Source organism: Antechinus flavipes, chromosome 1 (genome assembly GCF_016432865.1).
Source record: "Antechinus flavipes isolate AdamAnt ecotype Samford, QLD, Australia chromosome 1, AdamAnt_v2, whole genome shotgun sequence".
Classification (NCBI taxonomy): Eukaryota; Metazoa; Chordata; class Mammalia; order Dasyuromorphia; family Dasyuridae; genus Antechinus; species Antechinus flavipes.
Window position 1 is genome coordinate 605816096 of NC_067398.1, and position 18819 is coordinate 605834914.

At 30.5% G+C, this 18819-nt stretch overlaps 1 protein-coding gene across 2 annotated transcripts in view; it reads right to left on the reverse strand.

The window, feature by feature from the left end:
- TRPS1 (transcriptional repressor GATA binding 1) overlaps positions 1-18819 on the reverse strand; it is a 303434-nt gene that overhangs the window by 205849 nt on the left and 78766 nt on the right. The gene's annotated exons all lie outside the window — the stretch shown is intronic.

Genomic DNA, 18819 nt, shown 5'->3' on the forward strand with positions numbered 1-18819 from the left:
TCCCAAACTTAGCAGGATATCTGCTATATTGTAAGTGATTAATAGATATATACTGACTTGACAAATAAAACATCTTCATTTTTATATATGTGAATACATTAGGATTTCCTACTTGGTTAAATATTTTTTTCCTATCTTATTTTGCTGAATTATATATACATTAGGATTTCCTACTTGGTTAAATATTTTTTTCCTATCTTATTTTGCTGAATTATACTTAAGTAATATTTTTCCTACCATGGATTCATGATTTTTGAAAACAAGTCTGTTGCTGCATGTTATAATGTTCCATTATATAAAAAAATAATCTCTACATTGCTATTTACAAAGTGCTTTTTTATTACCAATTTAAGTCTACAGAGTCAATGAAATAATGGCCCCACTATTCTAAATTATTTGGAAAAAAAGGCTCATGAAAAGCCTAAGTTTCTCTTAAGATATTTTTATTTATCTCTAATTAAACTTTTTAAATTTTGAAATAAAAATTACTCTAGAAATACCTGAATATATTTAGATATTTGTTTTGTTAAAGAACAAGAATGTTCTTAAAGCTTAACTGATAGGTTAAAGAATAATAGATTTAGACCCAGAAAAAATTTCATACATCATCTGGCCCAACCCCTCATTTCCTAATTAAAAACTGAGGCCCTGAGAGGTGGGCAGATTTGTCCAACATCACAAAGAAAGTATTAACTAAAGTAAGTGTTTGAACCCTGAGTCCTTAAATTCAACTCCAATATTCTTTCAACTGGACTGAGTTCTGTATGGGTGTACTTGGTATAGATAGAATAATACAAACCGGCTTGTACTATTAAAAAAAAAAAAAGTTTGCTTTAGTACTGCACTGAAGTGCTTTGTTAAACATGTGCTACTTATTACATTGAAACAGTGTGTTACTTATTATTAATACACATCAAAGAAACAAAATACTTTTTATGACTACCCTATAACATAACAATATATTTTATGCTCTCTATAAAAGATATACACACTTTAAAACATAACTAAATACCATACTGCCCTGATTTTTCACCTAATTCTCTAATAGCTTCCCCTATAACCTTTGTCATGGAAACACTTTGTCCTTTTTTTTTTTTTTTTTTTCATACCCAAACAATTCATTGCCTAAAGGTTTGTATTCGGTACTCACCACCTCTCTCGCTAAACTCTCTCCATTTCACAAATGTACTCTACATTTTATGTTTTCAAATATTACATTTTTACCCATGACTCCATAAATTGTATCTATGGCCCTAATTCATTCCCAAGCTCCAAACCTGCATTTCTAATTGCCTAATGATACAAAATAAGTGGAAGAATTCTAGTAGAGGTACAACATCTGAATTCTAACCCCAGATATAGTAGGTGTAGATATAATATAGTTGTAAAGCAAGTATTTACTAACTGTACTTTATAGATAAAGAAATTGCAGCTCAGTTAAATGAAACAATATGCTTAAAGTCACAGAATTATTGTCAGAGTAGGGACTTGAACGCAATACACATTGATCCAATCAGCTTACTATCCTAAAGCTTAGGGGAGTCACTTAACCTCTTTTCCATCTCAGTTTCCTCCTCATTCAAATGAAAGTTAATGTCAGATGATCCTTTTCCGCTTTCAGATGCTACATATGTTTAAAAATCTATAAAGTTGTTGATTCTTTTTCAATTATATCAACTTTTTCCTTATTTGTTTTTGGATTACTAATCTCTGCTTGTTGTTATAAATGAATTACCTTTTTAATGCATCTTATTTTTATTTAAGTGTATGACCTGTTGCCAATTAGAATTATTTTTGTCATAATATGCATAATACATCATATAATAGATATAAACTACCAAGAAATGGAAGGATATGTTCTCAGAAAAGTGAAAAAAAAGACACTGGTGGAAAAGGTTGCGTGGCCAACTAAAGACCACCAGAAACATCATATTTTGGTCATTTGCCACCTTGATTCATAGTGCTCATGATGAGTATTAGAAAAAAAAAAAACTACTATAATTATATAGGTCTTAGGGAAAGGGGGAAAAAAGAGCAACTTTCTGAAAAATTCAAAAGGACCTTCATAACAAGTCTTCATATATCCTGATTCTTGATCATTTCAATGTGAATTTGTGCAAAGGAAAGGAGAATAAATCTTGTTGGAAAATATAGTTCAGATTATGGAAACAATATCATTCAAAGGCTTGTGTGGAAAATTAAGAATCCTCATAACTGCATATAATGACAAAATTGAACTGTAACATTTTAGTCTAACAATCTCATTTTCTAGATGAAGAAAATGAAGTCCACAGGGGTGGCAATTTGTCAAAAGTTAGAGGCATAAGTAAGTGGCAAGATTGGAATTTGAATCTAGGAATTTTATTCCAAATCAAGATTCATTTCACTAAGACTATCAAAATCATTTTCTTTGAAAAGAGAAAATAAAAGTAATACATGTGGCAAATACTGAAAAGGTTTCAAATATGAAACTGACTATATTAATAAGCAGGAAATGGGATATTGATATTTATGAATCAATTTCCAGTTGAAATCTGATTAGAACAATAGTTAAAATCAATTTCAAAGGAGAACAAAAAAATAAAAAATGAGAACATATTGTGTATAATTAAAATTTTAATACAACTTCTTTAAACAGGCAATTCCTCTTACTACCCTTATCCTCCAGAATGAGAGAAGAGTTGGACAAAAATAAAGACATTGGATTTATCACCATTTCTTATAGAAGCTAACCATTACAAAACAGTAACCACAAAGATAAGGTAGAAGGAACCCAGAAACCACCTCAACAAATATTTAATCTCTTTGCCAAGGCTAGAGAGATGGCAGTCAAAGCCAAAATAAGTTCAGCATACAAATTCTTTTGTAAAACATTATAGAGGAGGAGAATGGAAGATAACAAGCAGTAGCACCTCACAATACAAAGAAAATCATTTACAGGGAAAACACAGAGGAGAGTTTGAAAGTCCAGATAACACAGACGATTTTAAGTACAATATGTAAACTATATAAAATATAAACATATTTTTAGTACAACATAAGCTAACATAAGAAGATAGATACCAACCTAGAATTCAATACTGACATTCTCACCAGGGAATAAATTTTGCTCTCTCTTAATGAATCAGATGTGTTGTATATGTATACAACACAGGAACATAAAGGTCCAATGTGATAATTACTTCATTACTTCATAATGTCTGAACACTCCTTTTCACCAAAACATATTGTGTTATATACTCAACATATGTAAATTTCTAGGCTTACATGTTTGCATGTATGTGTATGTACATGCATATATGTATAACTATCTGTATCAATATCTATTTCTATCAGTTTATGAGACAATTATTAATTATGAAGGCAACTAAGTACATTAGAAAACTGAGTACAAGAATTAGAGTCAGGAAATTCTAAATATGAATCCTGCCCTGGAGAATTAATAACTTTATGGCCACTTAACTTCCCAGAGCCTCGATTTCTTAACTTGTAAAATGCAGATAATAATAGCATCTACCTTTCAGAACTGTTAACAAATAAGAACAAAAATAAAAGAACAAATAAGATAGTAGGTTATTAGACAAAGGGTGTATTGTTGTTATAGTTGAAATTGATGGTCTAGCTAAATGCATACCCCTCCCCCCCCAAAAAAAAACAACCTTTCTCTGTAGATGATAAAACACTCAAAGAATAAGAATAATTTTCAAAATATTTTGAGTTGAACTTTTCTTCCAAGAAGAAAAAAACCATGTGAAGTAAACATTAATATAATATAATGTAATATAATATAATATAGTCTGTGGAGGAATCAAAGACATGCTTGATGAAAATCTGAAGTTTTTTGAAGTTGATTTTCTTCTCTCCACATCTTTTATGAGTGAAGAAATGTTCAAACTTTATTGATTCTAAGATCATGATTTACTGAAATAAAATGTTCAAATGAACTAACAACATTGCTAAAAACAACAAAACAGAAACAAAAACAACAACCAAAAAAAAAAATGCTCAGCCTATCTATGAAGTCTTTATGCTCATACTAAGAAAAAAAATCATTTTTTAATTTGGTAAAAAGACTTAATGCAATTTTGAAAATACAAATTAAAAGTAATTTTTTAAAAAAATTGTATCTCAATTTAACTCATGTGTTGGTTGTTGAATCAGACTTCAAATACTCATCCTATGCTTTAAAATAATCAATTAAAAATTTGTCTTTGGATTCAAAAAATCCCTATTTCTAGAGATTTTTTTTTCTTTTTGTACTTTATTTTAAAAATTGGCCACAGAAAAGAAATGTATTCATTTTCAAGCTATATACATCGTAAAGAGCTGTATCTATTTATAATTAACTAAGAAGTCTCATTTAATATACTGATTAATATTAACATACTAAGTTATAAACAGCTATAGAACAAGAAATATTTTGTTTTTTTGCTGCAAGGAGAAAAAAAAAAAACAGTGATTAAAAATATTAGATGACTAATATACGTAGCAATTTTTCCAAAGAAACTATAAGACTGAGATCTCTGAAAAGATTTTTACTCAAAGTTAGGTCTGATTTCTTTTACTTCAACTTTATTTGTTTTGAAACTATTTCAACCTTAAATTATTCTAATCCCATTTTTCTCCCTCATCTCCAAATATATTTTTAAGTACTGATTTATCTTCATTTCCTTCATAGTCAACATTTTTTCTTGAGTAAAACACAAAAAATGCAACCTTTAAAACAAGAAACTCATCATCTATTTTACAAAGTTCCAGTATCTTTGATCTCTACCAGCTTTGAAAATGGAAATTTTGTTTTTCTGACACAACCAATACTTACCCTGAAAACAGCTCACACCTTCAGCTAAATATAGTTCCAAGGCCCTGGGTACCTGCCCAACAATGAATTCACCACAGAGCTTCACATCTTCAGACTAAGAGTCTGGGTCTTCTAAATGACCCAATTTGAAATTCCTGCTTGGATGGTCAACTCCCTGAGTCTAAACATGTTTCAGCAAGAATTTTACTTTGATCTAAGAAACTAAGGATAGCTCTTGATATAAATGTTAGAAAATAAAACCTTTCAAGAGACACTGGTAATGATGTCAAGTAAAGGAAATGTGAGCATTGTTAAAAGGTGGTTTTTTTTTTTTTTTTTTTTAGTAAGTCATCACAATTAAGAACAAATATAAAAACCCTATATTTGAATTTAAAATTCAACTGCAAAAGGGCAGGATGAGAGTGGTGATGGTAAGAATGGATTTAAAAAATGTTCCTATGAAATGAAAATAGTTTACTAGAGTTTAACTGAACTACAAGCTGAATAGAAATCAAATGGGATTAAGTTGCTATAAAAGTTAATGCAATCATGTATTGAATTCTTACAAGTGGACTATTTATATAGTGGGAATTCCACTGTAATCTGCTATGGTCAGACCATATCAAAAATAGTCTATAAGATCTTGATACTTAATGTTTTAGGAAGGATATTGATAAACTCAGATCGATATAGCTAATAACCAATAATAGGCAAATTCATCTTTATGAGTTCAAATCTGGCCTTAGATACTAGCTAGATGACCCTGGATAAGTCCCATATTTGTCTCAGTTTCCTTATCTGTAACATAAACTGGAGAAGCAATGGCAAATTATCCCCAATATCTTTGCCAAGAAAATCCCAATTGAGTCATGAAGAGTCAGATACTACTGAGAGGTCAGAATAGCAATAATAACCAAGAAACATTTATTTTTTTAAAGTGCCTACTAAGTGTTAGGCACTGTACTGAGCATTAGGAATATAGATCAGATAGTCCCTGAAGTTTCTGAATGGGTCTAATAGGAGAAGAAACACAGAGAAGATAGTTAAAAAACAGATTCCATGATTCTAAGTTAAATTGTGCATAATAATATAAACTCCTGGATGTCAAAGAGTGTTTCATTTTTGTATCTATATTCTTGATGCTTAGAACAGTATTTGGCATAGCTTAGGAATTTAATAAGAGCCTGTAGATTTATTGTCATATGGAAGAAGAATTAAATTTATTTTATGTTGTCCCTGGAAGACACACTCAAGAACAATGTGTGGTTTTTACAGAAATGAAGATTTTGTCTCAATATAAAGAAAAACTTACCAAGAAACAGAGCTAAAAAAAGTGGACTAAATTATCAATTATATCACTACTTCATCATCATTGAAGGTTTTAGGGTAAAGATTAATAATAATCATAGCATTACATTGTGCTTTAAGGTTTGTAAAATGTTTCACAAATATTTCTTTTTATTCTCCCAACAATTATGGAAGGTAAGTGTTATTGTTATGCCCATTATACAGATGAAGAAACTGAGGTAAAGATTAAAGGATTTGCCCAAAGTTAACTAGCTAATAAGTATGAAAAACTGGACTTGAACTCAGATCTCTCTGACTCTAAATTTAACACTCTACCCAGTAGGTTATTAGCTGTCAAGAGATTTGACAATTGCTAGTTAGGTAGGTTAGAGAGAATATTCTTCCTCAGATAACAGCTACTGGAAAGCTACTAATATGCCTCCCCCCCCCCATCCCCCATAGGTCATATAGAGAACCACGAAATAATACAGCCCAGTGCAAAGGAGGAAGCTTAGGATTTGCTAAATGACCTTCCAAGACCACATAATTAGTGAGAGAGACAGGATCTAAACCCAATGGGAATCCAATGGTCTTTCAGTGTTAGCTAACTCATATTCTTCTGTCTTCTATTATATAGTACCTTTCTTAATTTCTTAGCAACAAATGTGATTTTCTGCATTATAGTGTAAAAGTAAAGGGTAGGATAGCCAAAAGAGAAAAGGGGGAGAGAGAAATCTGTCTATATTTATTTTATATTGCTTTTCATAGAAGAATAAAAAACTGAATAAATAAATTGTGTTATCTGTGATTCATGGTATGAACTCAGAAAAATCCCCTTCATCTCCTAAGGTTTTAATAGAAACACAGATAATGATCTTATTATCTTCACAATTCAGATGCTTAAGATTATGCATCTGACTACTATTAGTGAGAAGGAAGTAAACTTAAACTGTTCAATCTTTCAGGCCATTGAACACCACTTAGTAAATTGGAAAAGGCAATCTACTAAAAGGTACCCTGGAGGCCTGAAAGAGTTAAGGTATCCCCTCAGTGCAGTACACTTTTTTCTCCTAATAATATCAGACCCAAATACATGATTAAAGTGCAAATAATCACATTTAGAGGAACTTTTATTATTCTTCCTTTCAACTATATTATCAATGGTGCTAGGATTCTTATCATATTCGCTACAATAAAACTCTCCTTGTCCTCATCAAAATTATAGTGAAATTCCCCAGAAGATCAATGAGAACTTTAAACTGTAAGTGTGTATCAGTCACAGTCCTTACCTGAATTCTATTTCTCTTGTCAGTGTCTATTTTTCAGGCCCAAGCAAAGAGTTTATGACAAACAACATAATTTTCCTTTTCAAACCATACTATACTGATAATGTTCAGATAGAACACTAACTAAAAGGAACAAAAAATAAATAGTATTAAAATGGTAATTAGTAATTTGATGATTGGTTATAATTTGATATATTAAATTATCGATGTTATACGGAACACAGTTCTTTGTTGCTGCTTTAAATACTTAGAAATTTTCTTTTGTCTTGGAAAGAATGGAAGTATAATATACAATATGATTTTGTAAGCAATGTTTCTCATTGCTGCTGTTGTCATATAATTCTCTTTCATATAAGTTTACTGGGAAGTCAAATGCTGTGCTGCCATACACTATTTTAGTTTTAACTGTATTTGAATATGAGAGATAACATATAATGATTAACATCTAACATAGAATTATGACATTGGAACACAATTATAAACTGTCTCAGGCCTGAGAAAAGAAAAAGAAATATTGGTTAGCCTACTTTGAAATAAAGACAAATCATTACATTTCTTGGAATTTATCAATGCTGTTTTTAAAATTTACAGAATGAGTTATCTCCCTTATCGATCTTTCAAAATTCAAGTTAAATATCACCTCATTCATAATACCTGGCATCATCATCAAAGCAATACATGACCTTGAATTGCTATAGAATCTGTATTATTCTTACAACATATGCTACTTTCTATATTATGTAGTAATTACACATGCACTTGTCTTATCTACTCTGCTAAGTTTTAGGCTCCTCCAGATCAGAACTTTATTTTGTACATATCTTAATATTTGTATACATATTTGTACTCTGCCTTCTAAGTGGTAGACAGTCAACAAACAATATAAGATGAATAATAAAAGTATGATAAAAGCACAATAGTTATAGGTATAATACCATGTAAGTTGTATTCCATACCTAAAGGCAACTAGAGTGGAGAAATTTTAAGACGCACAGCCTTTTTGTGCAAATGTGTTCTTTTGAATATCATAATTTAAAATGCTTTCAGATTTCAGGATACCTATAGAAAAATAACTTGTATAGAAATAAAAAAAAATCATATGTAGTATCATATTGCAGGTCTTTCTATAACTCTCATTTCTGAAGCAGTCATTTCATGGTGCTATTTGAGCTTTTTATGGATGTTCAAATACAATAGCGATTTGTTGATCAGTAGCCATTGTGATTATAAAACTGAAAGAGAATTCAGAGAGAGATCTCAAAACAATAATTAGCTTACCTTTTCTCAAGCTGAATCACAAATAAATAGTTCTAAAAAGACTGCTTTATACCCAATTCAAAGAAACCAAAAGGTTATGTTGAAAAATATAATTTATTCCTCCTTTCCTTCTGATTGCAATGTCAAATGCTATAATGATGCTACTTTACACGATCCCTTAAGATTTCAATACTTAGTAACTTTACATCCCAGCAGCATCTTAGTTTTATAAAAAGTGTGAGTCATTTGTAAAGTGTTAGTTGACAAGTACATTAAAGTGCCTATAAAGATGCTGGTTGTTTATACACAATTAGTGAAAATATTTTCTGTTCTGAGTAAGGCATGACCATTCTCGTAATAATGTTAGTCATAATAGTCATTGTACAGATGAAGCAATATCATATTTGCAAGATACTGCTTTTAGTCTTTTTATCTCTAAATGTTAAACTTCACTCCACTGAGTTATCAGTGGCAAAGAATTTTTTCTCTATTTTTTTTTTTTTGCTTCTTCAGTGGATAGGATAGAGTCAAAGTAACAAATAAATTGTAAATATTAGCCAATTAGCCCTAAGAGTCATCTATTCATCTACACATCTTACAAATACATTTAAATATCATCAAGTGGAATGAAGGATGTTAAAACCAAATTCAACAACTTTTAAAATGACCACTGTAAAAAGGATGAAATGAAAGAGGTTGCATTTAAGTATATTTTAGCAGATCAGAGAATATGAAAAGTTAACCATTCTTTTAATTTGTTACATTTCTGGCAATAAGGACTGAAAGTGAGGCACTGTAAATGGATAATTCCATAGAATGATGAAAAAAAAAAAACACCTTAAGAAAATATTTTAGATATAAAGATGAAGGAGAATTTATAGTTGTATAGAGTCAGATTGACCCTAAAAGTTGGATGCACAGGATCCATATAATTTAGCAGAGAAATAAACATAAGCATTAAAAAGTCTATCACCTATCTAATATAAACAGTTCTATGACACAGAAAATCCATTGATAGAAAATGGAATTTTGTAATTCAATTCAACAAATGTTTTTCAAGTACCTACAAATATTTTTCAAGTATCCAGTACTAAGCCAAGCAGAGGAGATACAGATACAAAAAGCATAGCTAATGACCTCAAAAAGTTTACAAAGCCAAGAGAATATGACTAATCATATGTTTTCAGTTTCAGTTTTCTCACAGTATTATATTAATTTAGGGAAGACGTGGGTTTCCCCACCACACTATTTCCCTTTTACATTATTTCCCATTAGCAATAAGCTAGCCACTTTATGATGAATTATTTGACTGAGGATACCCATGAAACAAAGAAAAATGCAAAATGGACTTGAGTAATGTGTGCCTTGCCTTTTGTAAAACAGAGAAGAAAAAGAAACAGAGTTCTGAGAATCACAGAGTCCTTAGACTTATAAAATGGAACTCTAAAAATGTGATGTCCTTATCCAGTGACCAATAAGGACATTACTGAAATAACTAAATCATATTAATTCTGATATTCCTGCTAAAAGGACCAAGAAAAAACAAAGTTTCATGAGACTTCCCATGTTCTTTAGAAGTTGGCAGAATTAGGTTTTTTAACATACAGATGTTCTCTGACGAAGTCACTGAGTCCCTTAAAATCAAATCATATATGGATATGGAAAGAATTATTTGGAAATAAGAAATGAGGGAAGTCAAAAGCTGATAGACTACACAGAAACTAATGCCTCTATATCACGAATATATCTCGTTTAAAAGAGTTGAGAAGTATTGTGAACAACTAACACAAAATCAAATCATAAAGGAAGACTATAATTTAAATTTACTTTAGAGTCTAGCTATGTAACTTTGAGCAAATCACATATACTCCCTAAAATAAATTTGTTTTTATTTTTGTTTTTGTTTTCCCCTAGGAATGCTGTTTTTGTAAAATGAAGGAATACAATTCAATGAACTCTAAAAATCATTTCATCTTTAAATCAGTCATTCTAAAAATTAAATTATTTATAACAAAAACAAAGCAACTAGTTTCTGAGGTTAGAGTCATTTCTATAACATCTTTGTACATAGTTTTTTTGTTTTGTTTTGTTTTGTTTTGGTTAGAAAAAAATCACTATCAAATTAGGAGAAAAAATAAAAGGTAAAAGATATGTGTAATTGAAGCAACTCTAGACTCAGCTATCTAAATGGAAAAATGTGAAGTAGATAAAAGAATAGATATTGGCACAAAAAAAAAATCACCTTTTCTTAAAATAGCGTAGCTAATATAAAACCATTACTACAAAAGGGAGAGCATAAGAGCCTGAAAACTACATTAAAGAGCAAATACCTGATCTCTTTGCCAAGTAGAATAATGTGACAGCCAAAGATAGCATTAGTTTAGAATATAAACTGATTCACAAAATCTTACAGGAAGGTGGTGGAAAAATAATAAGCGGTTTGTACTCATAAAACAGAGAAAAAGAGTAGATAGGAAAAAAAAGTTTATATAAAGCTTGACAAGACATTCAATTGACCCAGATTATCCCAATAGTATCTCAGGATTAAAATAAAAGGATAAGAAAGAATAAAAAAATGAAAAAGATTTGTAAAACTCTTCATGACAAATATTTTTTTTATCAATGAATATGAAATCACATCTATACTCTAAAAAAAGGTACCTAATATACAGCATAAGACAGTAGAAATATCAATAAAGAAAATTTTAAAAGATGAATAGAATAGATTAAACCAATTGTATATCAAGGAAACCTGTGCAAAATTGCAAAACAATTTTGAAGGTATATATTCTCAAGCTATCTGAAAATATTTGTAGTATGCTACATACTTGGGGGGGAAATCATGAATCTTATTATTTCCCCTGAAAAAGAAGAAATTTAAAAAAGAATAGTTAACTTCCAGGCCATATTTCATCTTCCTAATCTATATGAAACTTTTATGATAATATTCACATATCTTAATGATATTCTTGATGAAATAGCAAGTTTTTTGACAAATTTTATATTACTACATATATAATTTTTATGATCTCACAATTGATTGAAAGGTACAGAGAATACAATATCCTTATATGTCTATTTGATCTGTTCACAAAATCAATTTTAGATAATAAAGCAAAATTTTAACATAGAGGATCTTCTTTAACAGAATGCCTCTCATACAAAATTATCAAAAAATAATTGAAAGTTGTAACAAGATAACTTTTTAGATAACCTTTCAAGTAGTAGTATCAGTCAGGCATAAATCAGTAAGAGACAAGCCTGCTAAAGATTTGTATGGCATGACACAGTTATGGAGGACATCCTCATTCAGTTCAACAGGAAAAGGGATTCCCTATGGTCGAGTGTGTTAGATGGCATCATAGTGATTATGTCAAGTACAGCAACATTGTAGAATTCCCAAAAATGAGATTCATAATTACTCAATAGTTTTGTTGACCAACTAAAAAAGAATGGGAATGCATGCAGAATTTATCTTAGCCAGACTTGGATAAGCAGCTGGTTGGACAACTTACATAATTGGTCCCTACTAATACATACATCTTGAAAAGATATAATTGATGGATAATGAAATGAGTTCAAAATTGAAAAGGAGGAAGAGGAGAGCAAGTTGGATTGTCATTCAAAGACTGGTCATTTGTTTTATTGATATCCAGGTTTCATACTGACATTCTTTGGAAAATTAGCTTTCTTCTCTTTGTGCTATATAATTGAGAGTCATCATATTATGGTCTCCAAAGAATTAAAGTTCTGGGCAACTTAAAGATCAATGGAGAGAGATTGGTGAATCTCTGAAAGCTAAAATAGGAATAATGAAAAACTATGGAGGAAAAAAATGAATGATCAGCAAATAATATATGGCTCATTTTCACATGGAAAATCAAGAGATCTAGATTAAAAAACATGTAATGTACACCACTTTTAGGGGTTTACAGGTCAAGATGGACAAGTGTTACTACCACTGATTTGGAAGATCCTCACAAACTAAACTAGTCACAGAGAAAAATCAAAGAATAATAAAGTTTTAGAGAAAAAATAAAATTACTTTTATTTCTGGTTAAATGCAATTATAAATCATACCAAAAGAGCAGTTTTTCACTAACTGCCCAAAACTGAGAAATGATTCTTCAGCTAAAACATAAATGTTTTCATTTCAAGAAAATGAATATTTATTACTTTACCAATTCAAGGCTAAATCAATGCAGATCACAACTCACTGATTGTCATATTCTCATTTGCCATTATGGTTGAAAAAGGTCATCATCATTTGGGGAATTATGTAACAATGAGTCTTGAAAAGAATTGAATGTCAAAATTGATTGCATAATCACAGGTTTAGAGGCAGAAGGCACCCCAGTGTTATTTTTTCTAAATCCTTCATTTGACTGGTAAGGTATCTGACCAAATCAAAGATTTTTGGTGTATTTGTAAACCAGATGATATATATTTGTAAACCAGATGAATGGGATGTGCCCATTCATGGTAATAGTACTCAGGTGCTAAAGAAGTTCAGGGAAGAGAGAAATCAGTATAAACTAGAATGGAGAAATGAAAATAGATTTGAAAGAAAGTTAATTGCTAAACAAACAAAGCAGAAAGGGAGAAGACTGATAAAGCTTACACAGTATTTTTTTTCTTTTAAAAAGGAATAATAATAAAAATTAGGCAAATTTGAGAGACAGTAAAAAATGATCTTTTGGGGGGGGGTAAAGTGAAAAATAAAAGCTGGCAAGTTGAAGAATGGGTTTTCCTTTTGGAAAGAAATAACAATAAAATGAAGAAGTTAGATATTATCTGGTGGGAACCAAATAACCACTTAAAGTATTTTGAATAAGAGAATAACAGTGTAGATTGTATTAGAAGACCAATTAAGTCAGACAAAGAAATCATTAGAAAAGGAATGACAAGATACAAGGTAATATAGACTTGAAACAAGATGCAGGGAAGAGAAAAATGGGAATGAATGGAAGTAGGAAGAATTAGCAACAAATATAAGATAACTTGGTTGTTCATTGAATAAAATCTATGTGGTAACAGAAATAAAACCAGATATTTATGGAAAACTCTAAAGGAATAGCATACATACTTGTGGTTTTACACTCAAGAGTTACAAATAAACACTACTCAACAGAAACTATAGCCACAGTTCCCATGACTACATGTCATAGAGTTCCCAATATTTCTACTTATGATTTTCACAGCTCATGACAGTAGCACTTAAAGCATTGAAAAGGCCAGATTACTCCTGAGTGCTCATTGAGAATGACTATTTAAGTTTTTCCACAAAATATTCATATAATCCTTCAATGCTCTTTGATTTCTATTCAATTGACCAACATAAGTAAGTTTCAATTCAACATAAGAATAAATTGAAAATCCATAATGGTTATTCAAGATAATTTTATCTTGAGAATAAACTGAAAATCCACAATGGTTATTCAACATAATTTTATCTTGAGAATATGACTAAGCTTCAGAAAGGTCTTTTTGTATCAGGCAAGCTTTAAAATATCTATACATATATAAACATATGGAGATGATATCACTATCATAGATAAGTATTTAATCAACAATTATAGTTAGGTAGCCTAAGGGAAATGGTATGTAATATGTACATGTAGATTATAATACACTAAACCTAATGAACAATGAAAAATATGACCAACAATAATAAAAGAGAAAAAAGACTGCCTAATAGGGAAAAGTAGAGATAACGGACAGACAAAATGTTGTTTCACAATTATCAAGAGAGAGTGAGGCTAGATCCTAATCCATTGGTTATATTGGTGAATTTATAAGATGGCATGGTCATAAGTTAAACTTCATGGGTAGTCATGCCTGGGTGACAATTTCCATCACTGGATAGCATAAACATCAGTGAGGTCCCAAATCTACTTGAGTGTGAGAATAGAATGTAAAATGAAGATTTCTTTTGAAGCCTCATTACAGCATAGAAGAGATTTTATATTATTGAGATAGCCAAAAAAGTAGAATTTTAGAATAAAAAGTCCTACCAAGCAAGAAAGTCTGTAATTCCACTGTCCAAGTATCAGACTAGCTAAGTTCAGAGAGACTTGATAAGAAAAAAAGATTTTGGATAAATTATATTTTTAGTCATTGCAATTATGAAAGATCATCTATTTTATTCTAAAGGGTTGTGATTTGTTTCAGTTGAATTACTCTCTTCAAGAAAGTTACATATTCATTTAACTGTTGCTCTGATATTTGTATATAAACCCATTATATACTCATATACAAACATTTTTATTTATATGTTTTGTGACATTTTACTTCTGTCACAGACTTTCATGCTTTCTTTTCTTTCACAAGATCCATGGGATATCCTTGGGAAACCACATAAAAAACCCCAAAAATGCTGTTCTAAGGTTTCTAATCTCTAACTTTGTCTCTTAATGTTAGTCTGTGTCTATGTCTGTATTTGTCTATTTACATAAGACTTTCAGATAGTCAAGAAATTAGTCTAGTAACACCTAAAACATCTCTTTGTTTAGAAGTAGCTATCATTCAATTTGAATATAACAAGAACAATAGCTGATGATATTTTACAATCTGACCTACAAATAAATGTTTCAGAGGACACAAGTAATCTATGTAATAAAGTAAAAAATTCAAAATGTACACAGTGAAAAAAACTATTTGATCTCAAAGCAAAGTTTTCTTAAATTTTACATGGCTTAGTTTTTACATTGAAATATTTCATTTATTTATGGCATTGTGAAAACAATTCAGTTAGATTTCTTCCTTATAAAAATATCAATTCTGAGATGCCTCTTTTAGGCTTATTCATTTATATTTTAATTTCTCAGTCCCTTGTGTTTTAACCAACAATGTACTGTTATGTTTGGATATGAAAATCTACTAATCAAAAAGAGAGCTACAATACCACTGAATTTGCTGGCAAAGAGTGTCAATTATTTAAGGACAGCCACTGGAAAAGTAACAGGGTATTTAGATTTGCCAGGATGGTTTATAATTTTTATTTTTCCAAGAAAAAGCGTTTCTAAACCTTATTTTAACTATAAAGCAAGCATAGCTATGAAAGCATCATTAATGTAGGTCAAATTAAAAGCTAATAGAAAAATGACCAATAGATATTTCATATATAGATTAACTAATCAATATATATACACTATATGACTATATGAAACAACTCATATTCAAAATTTGGAAATTTCAAAAACAATTTAAATATTCAGAATTGGCACACATAAGTATAATATATGTTAGTTTATTGTATATGTATCTTGATCTATAGATACATCATATACGTGTAGTGACCCATATATGCATTATGCATATATGTGTGATATGTATGTTTATGTGTGAATATGTGACCTAAATTGAGATTTCATTAGAGTAGGGAATTCCTAATAAAGAATTTCCTTTACCAATTCAATCAGTGAGTAGCAAACTATTGCCTGCCTTCTAGTTAAATCATTCTTAAATGGAAGGTATGAAAACAGAAGCAACAGGCTGAATTTGACTGTTGGATCACATTTTGTCAATCTGTAAAATAGATTGATAATTTTTCCTGTAAATTTTAGCCCTCAAGAGTTGCCTTGAGCACTAAGAGATTAAATGACTTGCTCAGGGTCAAACAGCTATTATGTGACAGAGGCAGGAATTAAGCCCTAAGTATTCCTGATCACATCTCTATCCAAAGTAACATATTTCCTTTCAATATACTAAGTTAATACAAGGAAATTTCAAGATGAAGGACTAGAAGCTAGGGAAAATCAGGAATGGCCTCATGTAGATGGACTTTAAGCTGAGTTCTAAAGGAAAATGAGTATATTTACAGCAAAGTTGAGGAAAAAATTTGTTTTGAGTATGGAGCACAGCCTAGATAAAGGAATGGAGATGGGAAACATAATGCTATGTAAGAGTAACAACAAGAAAACCTAATTGGTTGTATTATAGAATGTCTAAAGGTAAGTAATATGTAATAACTATGGAATGGTAGGTTGAAACACAGCAGTGATGAGCACTAAATGCAAAAAAAAAATGCAAGCTCACTGGAGTATCACTGAAGAACAGGGGACTGACATATGTTATTTAGAGAGATTTCTTTGGCAATGATGAAAAATGGATTGGAGAGTTCAGAGAGGTGAGAAAGGAGATAAATTAGGATTGTGTAGTAATTGGGCAAGTGTGAAATGATGTGGGTCTGGTCTTGGGAATAGTGAAGACCCTGAAGTATAAGCTCTGTTAGGTTCTACCAAATTGGAAAGGCTTTGAATTTGGAATGGAAGATGACTACATGGCTGCCAAGGTTCAGATCGGGGTAAACATAGTATGTGATCAAGTTGGCCACAAACTGATTCATTTTTTTTTTTTTAGTAAAAAACAACTCTCTACAAATGATCTACCATATTGTTGTGAGCTCTCAATTTAGGTTGGTAGACTCTAATAAAATCATGGATACTTAAAGGAATGAAATAGAATGTCTCAGACTTTAACGGAAAAGCCAGTGTCCAAAAAGGAGACTATCCATGAGTGCCAGAAGCTGCAAAGTGATCAAGGATAAAAATCTGAAAAAACCAATTAACATTTTTTTGCCTTTTTTGTGTTGCTACAATTTAACACCATGTAGGACACATAGTAGGCATGTAAAAGTGCTTGTTGACATGAGAAAAGAGATGAATGATATTTACATCAAGTCATTTGAAGAGTGAGGTGGAAAAATCAAAGGAACAGGCAGGAAAAAGAAACTTAGCAAGGAAATGAGTTAACTCAAACTAAAAGGTACAAATCACATCCATACAGAAGTCTATGTTCCCAGTAAAATAGTGGCCAGTTTTGCTTCTTTTTAAAAAATTCAAACCACCATATGGTGGTATGTTTGCTTTACAGCATAAATATAAAAGTATGAAGAAGTCTAATGGATGCCTTCTAAGATTACTCATAGTATATACTGAGTTTCTCATCCAACTTTTATACTTAAAGTTCAGAAAGGGAATAATTGTGTGGTATAGAGTTTCTACAGATAATTAGTTCGTTCAACTGTTAAGCTTTCCACTCCTTTTAATTCTTTTCCCCATACTTTTGATTCAGAAATTGAAATTTAAAGTTTTGAATTATCAATATATGTGTATATACACAAACATTATGCTTGTATGTATATGTGTAGTTGTGTATGTGAACTTTAAATATGGCATTAGGTTAAATTGTGTTTGGGTTTTTTTAGGTATTACTTTGTTAATAAAAATAAGAACAGACCTATGTATAAAGGGTTATGAACTAAAGTCTCTAAAAGATAATTTTTCACCCAACCTCAAATTAAGATAATTTTTATAAAAGTCTCATATGAGCACAAGGAATTTAGTCTTATATCATTGTTTTGTACAATTGTTTTATAAATAAAATATTTAAATGATTGTTTCATATACAATAAAACAGTGGTCAAGACATGAACTAAAGTTAATGAAAAATGTACATTATAATCTATAGAGTTTCTAAATAATAAATTTTCAATTCTGGAAGATCTGGGATACCTCATTATGCTATACTCTAGTCTCACAAGATAGACAGGTAGACAAATAGATAAAACATAGACAGAGGAATACATAATACTAAAATAAAGCATTAAAGTATGCTTTAAAATTAATTTTATTTTGATAGCATCTTTAAAATAATTGAGCTAGCAAAAAACTTGGTCTGGACATTATTGCTCAAATATTAAAATGGACTGGGAGCAGCCAGCTGGCCTAAAAAGTCCTAGTTAGCAGTGTTCCATTTAAGTCTGAATGGAGACCACTAGAATGACAACAGAGTTCAGAAAACTGGTAAAGCTCACCACAGTTGGCCCTCCCCCAGAATTAAAGGCAAAGGCCGAACAATCTGCTGTAATTAATACAAGTGAGGTGCCACCCTCAGGCTTAGAGGAAACTTAAAACTACAGTGAAGCATTGAGATAAGCAGCCGTTTTGATGTTCCAAGCACAGTGTGTTTTTGTTCAACATTGGTCTAAAAAAAATTAATCTATTAAATTAGATAAATGGAGTACAGCCCTTCATCTTTGTATCTGTATTGTTATATGAGATTTTCTTCCTCTACTCTTTGAGACTCATATTTTCACACCAGGTGAAATGGACTTATTTGCTTTCCCTTGGTTCTACTTCCCTTTTAAGTATCACTTCTATACTTTATTTTTTTTTCAAACTCATC